Raw genomic sequence first — 11,185 nt, 5'->3', positions numbered from 1 at the left:
GACATTCCAATGGCACTGCACTAACTGGGATATTCAAGGACCTCAGGCATATGAGGGGGATTTTTTCCTCTCATATTCACTGGCTAGGAAAAAATATTTCTTATTGTGGCTGGGGGACAAGGAGGGTACGATTATATGAGATTTAAATTCCTTTGAGTGAGTGTTCTTCTGTGAGTAGAGATAGTTGGCAGCACAATGTGAAGGTGGAAGGAGGCGGTGGGGCATCAAACGAATAAGCATTTGCATATCTACTATGTGCAGGCACTGTGCTAACTGCTTTTTACAAATATTGCTTCGTCTGAGCCTTAACACAACCATGCAAGATAAGTGCAACTATAACTCTCATTTTATAGTCGAAGAAACTGAGGTCAACAAAAGCTAAGTGACTTGACCAGGGTCACATATATAGAAATTGGCTTAAGTCAGATTTGAACTAAGATCTTCCTGATTCGAGGTCAAATGCTTTAGCCATTGTGACACAAGCTGCCTCTTATGGTGGATGCATCTTAGGCACTGAATAGCCCTGAGAATAAGATAATAATATTTTTGCTTTCTGCTAATGATTTTTTCTATTCTTCATTAACTTAAGAAAGACTCTGGGAAAAGAAAATAGGAATGAGAATGCAAGCTAATAAAAGAATCTAAAAATTAAATATATATGACTGTAGTTCTTAAATCTCACAATATATAAGGGGAATTTCTCAAAGTGTGACAAGAACACATGAATCCCAGAGAGTAAAGCAGAATTATAGTCCATTAGAGATGGAGGTGATCTTGGTGATCATGTAATTCAACACTCTTAATAATGAACATGGTTTTCTTCAGCCATGTAAATTTGAAAAAGGAACTTCATTTCTTTTTTTTTTTTTTTTTGCAGGGCAATGGGGGTTAAGTGACTTGCCCAGGGTCACACAGCTAGTAAGTGTTAAGTGTCTGAGGCCGGATTTGAACTCAGGTACTCCTGAATCCAGGGCCGGTGCTTTAACCACTGCGCCATCTAGCTGCCCCCGCGGAACTTCATTTCAATTCAAGAGAAAGTGACTGAAAATCCTCCAAGCAGGACTCTATGCTAAGCTATGTGATGCATAGAAAAAGATATGATGCAGGCATTGTCCTCTAGTTATCTCCAGTCTAACTGAGGAAATATGATGTAAAAAAAAGAAATGATGGAACATATAATCCAGTATAGGTTCAGAGGGTCATAAACATAGAACTGAAAAGAAAGTCGGGGGTCATCTAGACTCATTTTAGAAATGAATAAACTGAGGCCCAGTGGAAAGAAGGAACACAATTTTACAGAAGCAATTGAAAAAATAAACATAATCAAGTGCCAAATGTGGACATATATCTTGAAATTCAATTTCGGTAGGCCCCCATAAGCCCTCTGGGCTTCAGTGTTTTCATTTATAAATCAAGGAGTTGGACTAATTGTCTTCTAAGATCCCCTGAAAATCTAACAATCTCTGTGCCTATGAAATAACTGCCTCTCTGAGCAGATAAAGAAAGAAATCCTGAACATCTCTCAAAGTCCAGCTCAGATGAATTTTATAGGAGGAGAAAACTAGCAAGAGACAACATCACATAATGGATAAGGTACTGTACTACGTGAAAAGCTATGAACACAATAAAAAGAGCCTAGACATCATCTTTCAAGAAGTTGTAATGGAAAACTACTTATATATCTGTGGATCAGAAGGCAAAATAGAAATTGAAAGACTCCAACAGACTTAACCTGATAGAAACACCCAAATAAAAACGTTTAAGAATATCATAGCCACATTCCAGAACTCCCACATCAAGGAGAATTCAGATATTGTGGAGTCACAGTCAACAGGAGCCACAGGAACAAAGGACCTGAAATATGATATTCCAGAAGTCAATGGTTCTAGGATTACTACCAATAATAACAGCAAATATATATTGTATAATAATGTTATATAGTAACAGAAAATATATAATAAATACCAATAGTGCAGCAAAATTGAGCATCATCTTACAGGGCAAAAAAACCCCATGGATATGAATAGGAAATTTGACATTTAAACACAAGACTCAAGAAAAGCATAAAAAGAAAAATATGAATGAGAAATCATAAGGAAAAAAGGTTCAACTATTTACATTATTATATGAAGAGATGATACATGTAACCCCTCAGAACTTTATCATCATCAGGGGCCTTTGAAAGAGAATAATTAGGCAGAGAGCGTGCATGTAATTCAATTATGTTCAAATTATTTAAAATTTAAAATTGAATGGGAAAAGAATTCACTGGAAGAGGCAAGAAGGGAAAGATAGAATACGAAAAATCATTTCACATAAATGGGGAAACATAAGGAAGAGTTTTTATGATGGAGGGAACAGTAGGAGGGAGAAGAGAACAGTTGAATCTCTCTCCTTTTTTAAACAAAAATTTTTATTTATAATTTATGGACTAAATGGACATTTATATAAAATAGTATAATAAAAAGATGATTGTACATGAAAATACAAATATGAAGGCAGAGCCAAGATGGAAGAGAAAAACCAGGAAGCTGCCTGAGCTCTCCCCAGTTTCCCTCAAAAGCAACGGTTCCAGGGCCAGTGCTCTGTCCGCTGTGCCACCTAGCTGCCCCTGGAAACACATTTTTTTTTTAAAAATTTTTTTCTCTTTGACAATTCCTCAGTCTGAAGTTTTGGGAGTTTTTTGACTGTTTTTTTTCTCACAACCTAGCTAATGTGGGAATGTTTTCCATGACTACTCATATATAATTTATTTTGAAATGCTTGAGTTCTAGTGGGTGGGGGGTGGGAATAGAGGAGGAAGAGAAGTTGGAACAATTTTTTTAATTGATGTTAAAATTTGTTTTTACATATATTTTGGAAAATAAAATTCTATAAAAAAATTAATTAAAAAAATAAAAAATAAAAAAAAAATAAAAGCAACATTAGGGGGCAGCTAGATGGCAGAGTGGATAAAGCACCGGCCCTGGATGCAGGAGGACCTGAGTTCAAATCCGGCCTCAGACCCTTGATACTTTCTAGCTGTGTGACCCTGGGCAAGTCACTTAACCCTCATTGCCCCACCAAAAAATAAAAATTTTTTAAATTTTTTTAAAAAGCAACATTAAATCAAGCTTCTAAAAGGATTCTGGAGCTACAGAACCTACAGAAAGATGGAGTGAAACCATTTTCCAAGTTAAGATAACTTAGATGGTCTTCAGGAAAGGTATGTCTCACTTAAGTAAAAGGGGAGTGCAGCCCAGTGCAGATGGTATCTCAGCAAGCCAATGGGAGGCTCTTAACCACCACACAGATCAGCACAAATCAGCAACCAAGGCCTTGGTCCTAATTCAGCAGGCTAGTGGCACCACAGGCAAGCTGGAAGGCCTCCATCCTCAGTACAAAAGACAAACTGCAAACTGCTGGCCCAGGAACCCCAGCCTCTCCCCCACTCCTTGTGCAAGTGGCACTACTAGGCCACACCACCACAGCACAGTGAACTAGCTGTGAGCCCCTGAGGCACCATCACAGAAAGTCAGTGACAGAACCCCTGACCCGCAGCATAAGACACTTGGGACAGTGCCCCCTGTGCCCCAGGAGCAGAACTCAACTTTAAAAGACACCCAAAAAAGGCTAAAAAATGAGTAAAAATAGAAAAGAACCTTGACCACAGAAAGCTACTATAGCAATAGGAAAGACCATAACACAAACTCAGAAGATGACAACATTGTCAAAAGGCCTACATGCAAAGCCTTAAAGGGGAAGATGAATTGGTCTCAGAACCAAAAAGCCTTCTTAGAAGAGCTCAGAAAGGATTCTATAAATCAAATAAGAGAGATAGAAGGAAAAAATGGAACAAGAAATGAGAGTTATGCAAGGACCCAACAGCTTAGAAAAGGAAGTACAAAAACTGACCAAAGAAAACAATTCCTTAAAAAAAACTAATTGGCCAAATTTGAGTAGGGGGTATCTGCTGAAGAAAGCAACTCCTAAAAAAGTAGAATTGGGCAAATGGAAAAGGAGGTACAAAAGCTAACTGAAGAAAATAATTCTTTTTTTTTTTTGGCAGGGCAATGGAGGTTAAGTGACTTGCCCAGGGTCACACAGTTAGTAAGTGTCAAGTGTCTGAGGTCAGATTTGAACTCAGGTACTCCTGAATCCAGGGCCAGTGCTTTATCCACTGCACCACCTACCTGCCCGAAAATAATTCTTTAAAAAGTAGAATTGGGCAGGTGGAAGCTAAGGACTTTATAAGACATCAAGAATCAGTCAAAGGAGCAGTTATGTGGTACAGTGGATAAAGCACCAGCCTTTGATTCAGGAGGAGCTGAGTTTAAATCTGGCCTCAGACACTTGACACTTACTAGCTCTGTGACCCTGGGCAAGTTGTCACTTAACCCTCATTGCCCCACAAAAAAAAATTCTAAAGAGCATGAGAATAAATATAGATTTCTTTAAAATGATATATAATATCTATCTCAAACCACCAGCATGCATTATCTGTAATTGGGATAAGCTAAAAACCTTTCCAATAAGATCAGAGGTGAAGCAAGGATGCCTGCTATCACCACTGTTATTCAATATTGTACTAGAAATGCTAACTATAGAGATGACAAGAAAAAGACATTGAAGGAATTAAAATAGATAATGAGGAAACATCTTCACATCATCTTTGCAGATGATATAATTGTATACTTAGAGAATGAACTAAAAAACTGCTTGAAATAACTTTAGCAAAGTCAGAGGACATTGTGGTAAAATAATAGAATTTGGCAGATGCCCAGGGGTCTAACTTGATTGACCTAGCAGTGTTTGAATTGGATGTGAATGAGGAACTACTATGTACCCATTTAAAGGTGATTAGATTTTAGCCACACCTGGCCTGCTCTGTTAGCCACCTAGTTTAAATTTAGCCAACCCTGATGAGAGTGTCTTCTCAGAGGCTATGGACTATGACATCAACAGGAGACCACTCTCAGCCAATCAATTTGAAGAACTTCCCATTTCTGGGAGGAGGACAGGAAGTAGGAAGCTGAGGCTGGCGGATGGGATGTTTCTCTTTTGGTTTGAGACATCAGCTTGGTGGCAGGACTTCACATGGGCTGTTAGGAAAGCTAGGATTTCCATGCTATAAGGAATATGTTCTCAATCTTTCTCTCCACTATCTTATATCTTTTAATAAACACTTAAAAGCCTACTCTCTTGGTGAATTTATCAGTGATTTTAGCCATTCCCCCCAAAAGATTTTTAAACAACACAACATAAAATAAACCCACATAAATCATTAATATTCCTATATATTGCCAATAATTATTAATAATCAATTTTCTGGGGTTCCCAGCAATCACTTTCTCAGTGCTCTCTCCCTACCACTTCTGAAAGTCCAATCTCCTTAAGAAACTTCAGTAAATCTCATCTGGGACAAACCTGGAATGAAAGGGATAGAGATAGATTCTTATGTCTAGATGGCTGAAGGACTACTGGATTAAACCTCACCTAGATAATGTACTTTGCTTTGGGCAAAGTTTCATTCTTTTCCCTGATGTCATCCCTAGAGTTCATTTTAATGTAGACCAATAGAGTAGAACTATACTAACCAATAAGATTTGTTTGAGGTATAATGACCTAATTAGCTTTGATTAATGGATAAAGACTTATTACACCAAGGTCTTCTAGGGCTTCTGGGGCTTGTAGGGCTTCTGGGACATCTTCTGGGTCTCTTTTGTTCTCTGAGACCACATGGTCTCTGTCTCCTCTTGCTCTCTTGGGTCTCCTTGAAACCACATACTGGGTCTTTGGGGGCTTTTCTATTGCTTGGACTAACTGGCATGCTGAAGCTCTCTACCTGCTTTTCCTACTGTGTACCTAAGACTATGAGAACTTAGGGAGACCCGGTGGTCAATCCTTTATTGGTATAATATTGATAAATTAATAAAATGCTTACCAAACTGTTTGTCTATAGTAATTATTTTAAACACACACAATAAAACATGGCTGCAAGAGGTAAAAAAAGAGAATTTCCATTTCAAATAACTGCAAGACATATAAAATACTGGGAAGTCTACCTCACAAGATAAACCCAGCAACTCTATGAACACAATTACAAAGCACTTTTCAGAAAAAGTCAAATCTAAATAATTGTAAAAATATGAATTGCTCATTGTTAGGCTGAACCAATATAATAAAATTAAATTCCACCTAAATTAATCTACTTATTTAGTGCCATACAAATGAAACTACCCAAAAAAATTTATAGAGCTATAAAAATTAATAACAAAATTCATCTGGAAGAACAGGTCAAGAACATAAAGGGAATCAATGTGTGTGGGGGGGATGTGAAAGAAGCTGGCCTAGCTGTACTAGACCTCAATTTTATTATAAAGTAGTAATCATCAAAATAATATGATACCAACTAAGAAATATAAGAAATAGAGTGGTGGATCAGAAAAATAGATTAAGTTTGCAATACATTGTAGTAAATGACAACATTCATTTGGTTTTTGATAAAATCAAAGATTCAAGCTTTGGAGATAAAAAAATTCATTATAAATTCATTGTAAAACAATAACTGGTGGGAAAACTGGAAATTAGCTTGGCATAGACTACATATAGATCCACATCTCACACTGTACCCTGAGTTAAGATAAAATGGGTACATGATTTATATATAAAGGGTGATACAATATGCAAAATAGAAGAGCATTCAATAGTTTACCTGTCAGATCTATGAATAAGGGAAGAATTTAAGACCAAAAAAGATAGAGACCATTACAAAATATAAAATGGATAGTGTTGATTATATTAATTTTTTTGCACAAACAAAATCAATGCAAACAAAATAAGGTGTGAGAAAATAATTATTATTAATAATGAATTTCTTGGGGCGACTCAGAGATCAGTTTGTCCTTTCTGCCACCCACTCCAGAAAGTTCAGCTCTTGTCTGGGACAAGCCCAAGGGAGCAAGGGAAATGGAGACTGATTCTTTTGTTCAGATAGATGAAGAACCACACCTAAACACTGGAATTTGTCCTTTTACATACTCTGTAGACCACCCTCAAGTCATGTCAATCAATGGGACTGAAGGATGCTATAACCAATTGGCTTAGATCAATGCATAGTGACCCTTCTCTATCTGAGGAAGATAAAACCCTTGGCCGCACCAGGGTCAGTCTCTTTTTGCCTTCTGCTCCTCTCTCTGAACTCACTCTTGCTTGGTACAGACTCTTCCTCTTAGGAATGTAATGATTGGAATGACGCCACCTGCTGGAAACTTACTGTAGGAAAGCTCCACCATGAGGAGAAGGCACCTGAGGGCAAGACATTTGGCTTTTCTTTAGCATCAGGAAGTGACGTTTACTTGTGGGAGGAAGAGGGGGCAAGGCTGGTTCTCTAGCTCTTTTTTACCAGGACTCTTGTGGAGAGTGGAACAGGAGAACTGTAGCTCCCCAAGATAGGATAGATGAATCTAGGCCTTTCTTTCTCTCTTCACCAAATTCTTATTCTCCTTAATAAATGCTTAAAAGTCTAACTCTTGCTAAAGCTTACAATTTATTGGTGACCACTCATTAGATATTTTAGACACACTAGCTAGAATTTTAGCCCCTTACAGGACTATGTAGGCATGAAGGCCTGAGACTCTGAGAAGTTAGGAGACACACAGTCAATTCTTTACTGATATATATGATATTAATTCAAATAAATGCTTACTGGCCAAAATAGGTGGCAATAGCCTTAATGTTAAAAAGCAATCAGTTAATTTATAAAAATAGAGTAGTTGTTATTATTTTTAAAAAACACAAAAGAAAGCAAAAAAAACAGGAAAAACTTACAAGGCCCTCATTTATCAAATATATGGAGACTAAGTCAAATTTATAATCATCAAGTCATCTTCCCACTTGATAAATTGGGCAAAGGATATGAACAGCAGTTTTCAGACAAAGAAATCAAAGCTGTCTTTAGTCATGCAAAAAATGTTCCAAATCACTATCAATTAGAGAAACACAAAACAACTCTGAGTTACCACCTCACTTATCAGATTGACTAATATGACAGAAAAGAAAATGATAATGTTAGATGGGGTGTTGGGGAAGAACCTCAACACTAATGCACTTTTGGTGGAGTTGTGAACTGATCCAACCATTCTGGAAAGCAATTGGGAACTACACACCCAAATAGCTATAAACTACACATACGTTTTGACCAACAATACCACTGCTAGGTCTGTATCATAAAGAGATCCAAAAAGGTGTATGTGGCAGTGGGGGTGGGGTGAAGGTGTGAAGAATCTGTTTGTACAAAGATATGTATAGCACCTCTTTTTGTAGTGGCTAAGAATTGGAAACTGAGGAAATGCCCATCAGTTGGGGAATGACTGAAAAAGTTGTGGTATAGGAATGTAATGGAATATTGGTTGTGCTATAAAAAATGACAAGTGCTTTCAGAAAATCCTGGAAAATATTACTAACTGTTGCAAATTGAAATGAGCAGAACTAGGAGAACACTGTTTGCAATGAGAGTCAATATTTAACAATGAACACTGAGAATGACTTAGCTATTCTTAGTAAAACAATGATCACCAGACAATCCTAAAAAAACTCATGATGAAAAATGCTATTTACCTCCAGAGAAAGAACTGATGGTGTCTGAATAGAGACTGAAGCATACCATGTTTTTCACTTTCTTTCTTTGTTTCTACCTTCCTTCCTGTCTGCCTGTCTTCCTTCCTTCATTCCTTCTCTTCTTCCTTCTTTACTTTCTTCCTTCCTTCCTTTCTTGCTTCCTTTTTCCCTTTTATTCAAGTCTTCTTGTACAAAATAACTAATGTGAAACTGTTTTACATGATTGCACATGTATAACCTGTATCAGATTGCTTACCATCCCAGGGATGAAACATTGGAGAGGGGAGAGAGAAAGAGAATTTGGAACTCAAAGCTTAAAATAAAAAATTTTAATTGTTTCTATAAGTAATTAGAGGAAAATAAAATATTGTTTAAACTACATAGGATTGAGATCGCCCAGGGGGCACTGGATGCACCACAACTGGGCCCTATGCTTCCTGCACAAGGCCGAGAAACTCTACCCATCCCCCATGGCCAGAATGCCTCTGGAAGCAATTATGAAAAATGGAAGCATAGCTGCAAATGGCCTGCATTGCCAAAACCCAACAAGCTTTCACTGTGGTGATCACAACAAGCCCAACAGCACAAAGGACAATACATCAGCTGTTGGTGAAAGCACAAAAGCCTATACCAAAGATCAAGTCGATAGAGTCCTTAGCATAAACAAGTGTAAAAATTACTATGAAGTACCGGGAGTCACAAAAGATGCTGGTGAAGAGGATGTGAAGGAAGCTTACAGAAAGCTTGCTTTGAAGTTTCATCCAGATAAAAACCATGCACCTGGAGCAACAGATGCTTTTTAAAAGACTGGAAATGCCTATGCTGTTTTAAGCAAACCTGACAAAAGAAAGCAGTATGCCCTCACAGGAAATGAAGACCAAGCGGGTAATCACCAAGACAATGGCAGATTTAATTTCCACAGAGGCTGTGAAGCTGATATAACCCCAGAAGATTTGTTAAATATATTCTTTGGTGGTGGATTTCCATCAGGTAGTGTAAATTTTTTTCTAATGGACGAGCTGGGTATAGTCATCACCACCAACATCAGCATAGCAAACATGAGAGAGAAGAAAGAGGCGATGGAGGTTTCTCTGTGTTTATACAGCTAATGCCTATTGTATGTAGTATTGATCCTTGTGTCCTTGTTAAACCAACTGATGGTCTCCAATCCTCCTTACTCCTTATATCCCAGATCTGGTTCAAGACAAACCATTGAAATGCAGACAGAAAACTTGGGTGTTGTTTATTGTGTCAATTAGGATTTTAAGAATGAATATAAAAGACTGTTATTACAAAAAGTAGGAAAAAAATGGAAGATTATGTGACTAATATTTGAAATAATTGCTGGAAGGAAAGACAACAAAAAACAGATATGCAGTATGCAACAAAAGTATACCTGGATGATCAACTGTGGAAAAAGGCAGAATCACTGAGCATGGACAAATGTAAAGAATAAGAGTGGCTGACTAGTATCTATAGAGGAGGATGAACCAGGATTTTCACGTACATCTTTTAGTACACATTTTTTTTTCCTGTACAAGAAGAAATTTAGTTTCATTGTAAAATCTCAATAAAGAGTTGGATATTAAAAACTAAACTGAATAGTTGCTCCCTGACATCTTATGCTATAGGACTCAAAACAGTTAATGACTTCATTACATAATAAGAAATTGAAAACTAGTTATACATCTCTTAATTGCTATTTAGTTTTACTTCCCATGCTTACATAATTCTTTAACTACAGATAATTCAGAAAAGGATTATCACACCTCCAGTATTTTTCCAGTTATAATGATTCCATTCTTCTTCCCTTGTCATGTAAATATTTATGAAAAAAAACATTTTGTGTATATACAAGTTATTGATTTTATATTTTAAAATTCCAGAAGTTTAGCTCCATGAATCACTTCATCTCACTGATGGAAGAAGTATATGACAATGTTACTTCTTCCTTCTCAGGTGTCCAGTGTGTGGAGTTTAAATAATGATACTTTTTTTTAAAGGAATTTAACTTTGTGTAAAAAAAATCCTCTCGCCTTATCCATTTAGAAGAATGTAATATTTTTAAATATGTATTCCTGAATTTAAGTTGAGATAAACTGAACTGGTATAAATTATCAGTTTGCCATTTAGTTTTATGAATTGCTAAGTAATATGAGGAAATGAAAAGCTATCCTGATTAGTTTTAAAATAAATACCATAAAGATGTTATACAGATAAAAATAAACTACATAGGATGACAAATGGAACCAATTGAATTTAAAAAGTTATTAAAAGATAATTCAAGGGGGCAGCTAGGTGGTGCAGTAGATAAAGCAGAGGCCCTGGATTCAGGAGGACCTGAGTTCAAATTTGACCTCAGACACTTGACACTTACTAGCTGTGTGACCCTGGACAAGTCACTTAACCCTCATTGCCCTGAAAAAAAAAGATAATTCAGGGTCTCCAGGTTAAAAAATCCAGGTTTACAGAAAGGCATGATGAAAACACACTAGGGGACTGAAGTGGGGGCATCGTAAAGGGGTGTGTAGACCTTATGGTACTTAAAGGAAGAAAAAAGTAAAAGGAATGTTCCCTGATGACATTA

At 36.9% G+C, this 11,185-nt stretch overlaps 1 pseudogene; it reads left to right on the top strand.

Moving 5' to 3' along the window:
- Positions 1 to 9,008: 9,008 nt before the first annotated feature.
- LOC122728738 lies at positions 9,009 to 10,087 on the top strand (annotated as a pseudogene).
- The last annotated feature ends 1,098 nt before the right edge of the window (positions 10,088 to 11,185 follow it).

The sequence above is a fragment of the Dromiciops gliroides genome, chromosome 5 (assembly GCF_019393635.1).
Source record: "Dromiciops gliroides isolate mDroGli1 chromosome 5, mDroGli1.pri, whole genome shotgun sequence".
Taxonomy (NCBI): domain Eukaryota; kingdom Metazoa; phylum Chordata; class Mammalia; order Microbiotheria; family Microbiotheriidae; genus Dromiciops; species Dromiciops gliroides.
Note: the sequence above shows the minus strand (reverse complement) of the source record. Positions and strands in the feature narration are given on the sequence as shown.